At 34.9% G+C, this 7,583-nt stretch overlaps 1 non-coding gene across 1 annotated transcript; it reads right to left on the bottom strand.

Annotated features, from left to right (window-relative positions):
- Nucleotides 1-920: 920 nt before the first annotated feature.
- LOC129298649 (small nucleolar RNA R71) lies at nucleotides 921-1,027 on the bottom strand. The gene has a single exon (XR_008590402.1). It is a non-coding gene; the product is annotated as a small nucleolar RNA R71 (small nucleolar RNA).
- Between the last annotated feature and the right edge of the window lie 6,556 nt (nucleotides 1,028-7,583).

Here is a 7,583-nt window from a genome sequence, read left to right as displayed (position 1 = left end):
ATCTCATCATACAAAAAAAAAACCCCATTATTTACCTTTTCATAATCATAATTCAAATAGTTACTTCATTGACTCTTAGGGAGACGACCTAGGTTGCGCTTTACTGTAAAATCTAGTTTTTATTAATTTTGGTGCTATTCGACAGTAGGGTCAAAATTTTGGCGCCGTTGCCAGGGAGTCAAAGGTGTTAACTTTTTGAGTTTGGTTATTAGTTTTTTTTTCTTTCTCATTATTTTTATTTGTTTTATTTTTTTTAGTATTTTTTATTTTTTTCAAGATTTATTATTATTTTTTTCTTTACTTGTTTTAGGTGTTTTTCATTGTTTTTCCAGTTTATTAGTGCATAACAAGATCTTTGCAAGATAAATTAATTAATTTGAATTCTGAAATTGAGAGAACTTGTCATAATAACCGTAAGAATCAAAAGCACCATAAAATTAGGGATAGTGTTATTTCTGAAATTTTGTCTGAATTGATTGATAGCATTATTAGTGATTCTGAATCTGACTTAGACTCTACAGTTAAGTTGGAAAATATGGATGAAAATAATAATGGTAATAGGACAATTAAAGAATTAGCTGCGCCTAATGCACACTATCAAAATTTGTGCATTCAATATCCTAATTTAGATGCAAATGCTAGTTTTGAATTGAAATCTGGTTTAGTACATTTGCTACCTAAATTTCATGGTCTTGCAGGAGAGGACCCGAATAGGCACTTGAAGGAATTTCATATTGTGTGCTCCATCATGAAGCCTCAAGGAGTTTTAGAAGAGCAAATCAAATTGAGGGCTTTTCCTTTTTCATTGGATGGAGTGGCAAAAAGATTGGTTGTATTACTTGCAACCAGGTGCCATTACCTCTTGGGATCAAATGACACAGTTATTCTTGGAAAAATTCTTCCCTGCCTCTCGCACAGTAGCAATAAAAAAAGATATTTGTGGGATTCGTCAGATGACTGGGGAGACATTTCATGAATATTGGGAAAGATTTAAGAAATTATGTACCAGCTGCCCTCACCATCAAATACCTGATCAGCAGCTGGTTCAATATTTTTATGAAGGTCTCTTACCAACAGATAGGTGGTTTGTTGATGCCGCAGCTGGTGGTGCTTTAGTAGAACTTACTCCAACTGATGCCATGAATCTCATTTCTAAGATGGCACAAAATTCTCAACAATTTGGGACACGAGCTAACCAAGTAGTTAAAGGGGTGAATGAGATTCAAACACCATAATATGATCCTAAATTTGAGAACAAGATGGAGGAGCTCTCTAGCATGGTTCGGCACATTGCCTTAACACAATAAAAATTAATGAATTCACCAGCAGTGCCAACTTTTCCACAGGCATATCCCTCACAGACGTGTGCACAACCTCAATTTTATAATCCTCAACAAGCTACCATATCTTCTGCTTTAGTTGGGCCTCTATGTGGCATCTGTTTTTTTGGCCACACACACTACTGATCATTGCCCACAGTTGGATGACAGAGTTGAGAATTGTGCTGGGATTTTTCCAACTAGACCTATGCAACAGGGCCAAAAATATGATCCTTTTTCTAACACTTATAATCCTAGGTGGAGAGATCACCCTAATTTCAAATATGGAGGAAGTCAACAACACCAATATAATGCTACAGGTCAAAATTCACAGCCTATGCAAGCAATGAGGCAATCTACTCCTATTCAAGGGTCTAAAAATGATGGACCAAGTCTGGAAGAATTAATGAAGCAAATGGCAACTAACAACATTGAATTTCAACAACGCACTGAGACAGTAATCCAAAAATTGGAGAATCAAATTGGGCAATTGTCCACCTCCATTAATGCATTGAAGAGTAAGGTTCTGGAAAGTTTCCGTCTCAAACAGATGTAAATCCTAATTGCAGTAATGTTAGTGCCATCACTCTTAGAAGTGGAAAAGAGCTTCCAGAGCCTTCCATAACATCTATCAAGAATAAGTCGGCTGCAGCAACACAAGTCACACTTGAGGAGTCTAATAAAGAAAAGGAACCAAGGAAGATCCTTCCATTTCCAAATAGGGACACTCAAAGCAAGAAGTTAAAGGAGGCTGAATTGGAGAAAGAAGTGCTTGATGTTTTCAAGAAGGTTGAAGTCAATATTCCCCTTTTGGAGGCAGTAAAGCAAATTCCTAAATATGCAAAGTTCTTAAAAGACCTATGCATGAACAAGAGAGGATTTAAAGCTAATGAGAAGGTCAATCTAGGAAGAAGTGTATCAGCCTTATTTCATGGAGGAATGCAGTGCCAACCCCCTATGCCCTTAAAATGCAAAGACCCAGGGAGTTTCATTATACCCTGTACTATAGGAAATTTAGAATTTTCTAACGCTTTGATTGATCTTGGTGCAGTGATAAATGTTATGCCCAAGTCTCTATTTTCTTCTTTACAGGGTTGTGAGATGAAGCCAGCCGGGATTATTATGCAATTAGCAGACAGGAGACTTGCCTATCCTAATGGTATGCTTAAAGACATTCTAGTTAAGGTAAAGGATTTAGTCTTTCCTGTTGATTTTTATATTTTGGATATGGGTAAAGATGATAGTCATAGGCCACCACCACTAATTTTGGGTAGGCCATTTCTTAAGACAGCTAATACTATCATTAATGTTAAAGATAGTACTCTTTCCATGGAATTTGCAGGACGTGTTGTTCAATTTAATCTTTTAGAGGATATGAAACATCCTATAGAGGATCATTCTGTTATTAATGTGAGCATGCTTGATATGTTAATTGATGATACATATGATGAGCTTTACAATGAGATGGTTTCTAGTTCTCTTGAGATTGTTGATTTAGATAGCAATATCATTGTTCTGACTCTATTATTTATGAAGATTCTTCTGACTGTTCTGGTTCTGATGATATTGTCGAGTTATTCAAATCCATGCATGATATTGGCATTGAAACTTCTAGTGACTCTGATATGATTGCTTTTGACTCTAAAAGAACTATAAACTTTGCTAGAAACTCTATGTCATGTAATTCCATTAATAATGATAATTCTAGTATTCTAGAACAAGATACTGCTGCTTCTTTTGATGTAATGCAGGTTTGTGGAGTTGCTGAACTCACTACTGACAAGCTAGTACCCTCTATTCAGCAGCCACCTATACTTGAATTGAAAGATCTACTAGAACATTTAAAATATGCATTCTTAGATGAAGGTAAGAAATTATCGATTATTATAGCAAGGGATTCTGATCCTAGTTAAGAGGCAAAATTGTTGGAGGTACTGAGAAAGCACAAGAAAGCTATAGGATGGACACTAGCTAACATTTCAGGCATCAGTCCAGATATATGCATGCATAGGATCTTGATGGAAGACGGTGCAAAGCCACGTAGGCAACCTCAAAGGAGGCTTAACCCACTTATCCTTGATGTAGTCAAAAAGGAGGTAACAAAACTTCTTTCTGCAGGTATCATTTACCCTATTTCTGACAGCCAGTGGGTGAGTCCAGTACAGGTAGTGCCAAAGAAGAGCGGGATCACAGTTGTAAAGAATGAAAAGAACGAGTTGATTCCTATGAGAGTGCAAAATAGCTGGAGGATGTGCATCGACTACAGGAAGCTAAATGATGCAACAAGGAAGGATCACTTCCCTTTACCTTTTATTGATCAAATGCTAGAGAAATTAGCAGGCAAATCTCACTACTGTTTTCTAGATAGTTTTTCAGGTTATTTCCAGATTTGCATAGCTCCAGAGGACCAAGAGAAGACAACATTCACATGTATGTTTGGCACATTTGCTTATAGGAGGATGCCATTTGGATTATGCAATGCCCCAGCCACATTCCAGAGATGCATGATGAGTATTTTTACAGATTTGCTAGACTATTGCATAGAGGTTTTTATGGATGATTTTACTGTATATGGAGATTCATTTAATGAGTGTCTAGTAAATTTAGATAAAGTACTTGAGCGATGTATTGAGAAAAATCTTGTATTAAACTTTGAAAAGTGTCATTTCATGGTTAGACAAGGTATTGTATTGGGTCATGTTGTTTCTGAGAGGGGGATAGAAGTTGATAAGGCTAAGGTAGATGTGATTACTTCTTTACCTTATCTACTAGTGTTAGAGAGGTCCGTTCTTTCTTTAGACATGCAGGATTTTACCGGAGGTTTATACAGGATTTTAGCAAGATAGCCTTACCACTCTCAAGATTGCTGCAGAAAGATATGGATTTTAAATTTTATAAAGCTTATGAGCAAGCATTTGATGAGTTAAAGAAGAGATTGACCACTCCACCAATCATTCAACCGCCAAATTGGGATTTACCTTTTGAATTATTATGTGATGCTTCTAATTATGCTCTTGGCGCAGTGCTTTCACAAAAAGTTTATAAGAAATCACATGTCATAGCTTATGCTTCCAGAACTTTAGATGCAGCCCAAGCCAACTATACTACCACTGAAAAGGAGCTTTTAGCTATTGTTTTTGCATTAGATAAGTTTAGATCATATCTTTTGAATGCAAAAGTTGTTGTGTTTTCTGATCATGCAGCATTAAAGTATCTCTTAAGGAAGCCAAATGCAAAGCCACGATTAGTCAAATGGATGCTCTTGCTACAGGAGTTTAACTTAGAGATAAAGGATAAGAGTGGAGCTGAGAATTCTGTCGCAGACCATTTGAGTCGCATTGAATCTCCTATGGTTCCTTCTATTCCTATTGATGATAATTTTCCTGATGAATGCTTATATGCTATGCATGATATTACTCCTTGGTATGCTGACTTAGTTAATTACTTAGTTGCCTCTGCATTGCCTGTGCATTTAAAGAAACATCAATTAGATAAGTTTAAGAGGGAAGCTAGATATTACATTTGGGATGATCCATACCTTTGGCGCATATGTAGTGACCAGATTATTAGGAGATGTATTCCTGACATTGAGTTTGAATCCATATTGCATTTTTGTCACACACTTGCTTGTGGAGGACACTTTGGTCCACAACACACTGCTAGAAAGGTTCTTGATTCTGGATTGTACTGGCCTACTCTATTTCGTGATGCATATACATTTTGTAAGCATTGTGCTAGATGTCAGCATACAGGAAATATCTCCCATAGAAATGAGATGCCTTAACAACCTTTACTTTTCTATGAAATATTTGATGTATGGGGTATTGATTTCATGGGACCTTTTCCTGTTTCATTTGGATTTGCTTACATTTTACTAGCTGTGGATTATGTTTTAAGTGGGTGGAAGCTAAAGCCACCAAAACTGATGACTCTGTTGCTGTTGTTAATTTTGTTAGGTCACATATCTTTTGCAGGTTTGGTATTCCAAAGGCCATTATCAGTGACCAAGAGACCCATTTTCATAATCGGAGCATGCAGAGTATATTGGGTAAGTATGGGGTCGTGCATAAGATGGCTACCCCTTATCACCCCTAAACTAATGGGCAAGCTGAAGTCTCTAATGGAGAGATAAAGCAGATTCTTGAGAAAACAGTGCAACCTAATAGGAAAGACTGGAATAAAAGACTTGATGATGCATTGTGGGCATACAAAACTGCCTACAAGACTCCAATCGGAATGTCTCCTTATCGGCTTGTTTTTGGGAAAGCTTGTCACTTACCTGTGGAGATTGAGCATAAAGCTTATTGGGCAGTAAAGCAGTGCAACATGGATTTAACTAAAGCAGGAGCCCAAAGAAAATATCAATTGCAAGAGCTTGAAGAATTTCGCTTGGAAGCATATAAAAATTCAAGAATCTACAAGGAAAAGACTAAGTTAATGCATGATAAGCTGATAGTTAGAAAAGAGTTCAAGGTGGGACAAAAAGTGTTGCTCTATAATGCCAAATTGAAACTTATGCCAGGAAAACTTCGTTCTAGATGGGAAGGTCCTTTTATAGTTACTAAAGTGTTTTCTTATGGTGGAGTAGAGATTATGGCAGAATCTACTGGAGCAAAGTTTAAAGTTAACGGGCATCGGTTAAAGCATTTTTATGATGGATTTGAGACACACATTGTGGAGGAGTCTTCCCTCCAAGATAATACTTAATCGATCAGGTTGTATCATTTCTCTTCACTTTTAATTTACATTTTCCTATACATCTTTCAAACTATGTTCTACATTGAGGACATTGTAGATTTTAAGTGTGGGGGGAGGTTTTTTACTGTTTTCTATTTTTTTTTCTTGTTTTCATTTTTGTTATTTTTGTGTTCTTGTTTTCAACATAAAAAATAAAAAAAATAATTTATGCGAAGTTGCAAATTTAAGACAATTTTAGTTTGGATGCATTTGAGCATGATAAATAATTGATCTTATATTTGAAATTTAAGTTAAGTGGCAATGAATTTGGTTTCATTGAATTAATGTGATCGTCTTTAGCTTGTGAGAATTTGGGCCTAATATTATCCTCTTCTTGTGTGTATTCTCCTATCACTACTCTCACTCTAGAACTTGTCTTGATTCTTAGTTGAGACTATAATTGTATATGCTTTGCATGAAGATGATTTAGGCATTCTTTTTTTAGCCTACTTAACCAAATAGCCATCCCATGCAATTTATCCCTTGTTAGCCCCTTTGAGCCTAAACCTTTTCTTTAAAATCTTAGCCAATTGAAAACATAACCTATAAAAATATTTTCCTTTCATTCTTCTCACCCCACTTTAGGTGATGAAAAGTGTATTATAATATTTATTGGAATGAAAGAATATGCTTGAAGAGAGAGATTTGGGTTATTTTGAAAAAAAAACAAGAGAGAAAAAAAAACAAGGAAGAAAGGAAGAAAAGAAAAGAAAAGAAAAGAAAGAGCATAAAAGTCAGAACGCAACAAAAATAAATAAATAAAAAGGTGCATGAAGCAAAGGAAAGGAAAACAAAACAAAGAGAGAAAAATAAACCCAAATCAATTTATTTTGTTTCTTTCATTCTATATATTTCGTTTCAAATATGCTTTTCATTATCCTAAAGTTTATTAGCCGTCATTTTCCTATTTTTATACCATACCTTTACCTAAAGCTCATTACAACCTAAACTAAAGTCCTATTGATTCTTGCATTGCATATGACATAAATAGTGAAGACCTAGATGATAAACAAGCCTATGGTAGTGAGGTTTTGATAGGGAAACTTGAGTGAAACACTTACCTATATATATTTAGAGTTGAGAGTTAAACACTTGACCTTTGTGAGGGGCTATTGCTTAATTTATTCTTATCAAATGAAATTGCCATGATTAGAGTGTTAAAATGTTGGAGAGCTATAATTGTTTCTTATACTTTTATGCTTCCACATTTCTTTTCTTAAATTTTAATATTTAAGTTTTTCCCAGGAGTGCAAAAGTCTAAGTGTGGGGGAATTGATAAATAGTAATTTTATATATTTTTATCCTTTTAATTTAGACTTTTAAATATTTATTTGAGGCTAATTGAGTTTAATTAAATATTATTTGATTTTATTAGCCAATATTTAGTTTTGGAATTTTTACTAACTAAATCTTTAATTTTAAAATACAAATATTATCTTTAATATTTTTGCACAGGTGCTATTTAATTCTATTTGATTTGTGCAGATCTTTTAAATTCAATTTGGAAGATATTGATAGAGAATATAT

The sequence above is a fragment of the Prosopis cineraria genome, unplaced genomic scaffold (assembly GCF_029017545.1).
Source record: "Prosopis cineraria cultivar Desert tree isolate PC_DT_omini unplaced genomic scaffold, ASM2901754v1 PC875, whole genome shotgun sequence".
Taxonomy (NCBI): Eukaryota; Viridiplantae; Streptophyta; class Magnoliopsida; order Fabales; family Fabaceae; genus Prosopis; species Prosopis cineraria.
Note: the sequence above shows the minus strand (reverse complement) of the source record. Positions and strands in the feature narration are given on the sequence as shown.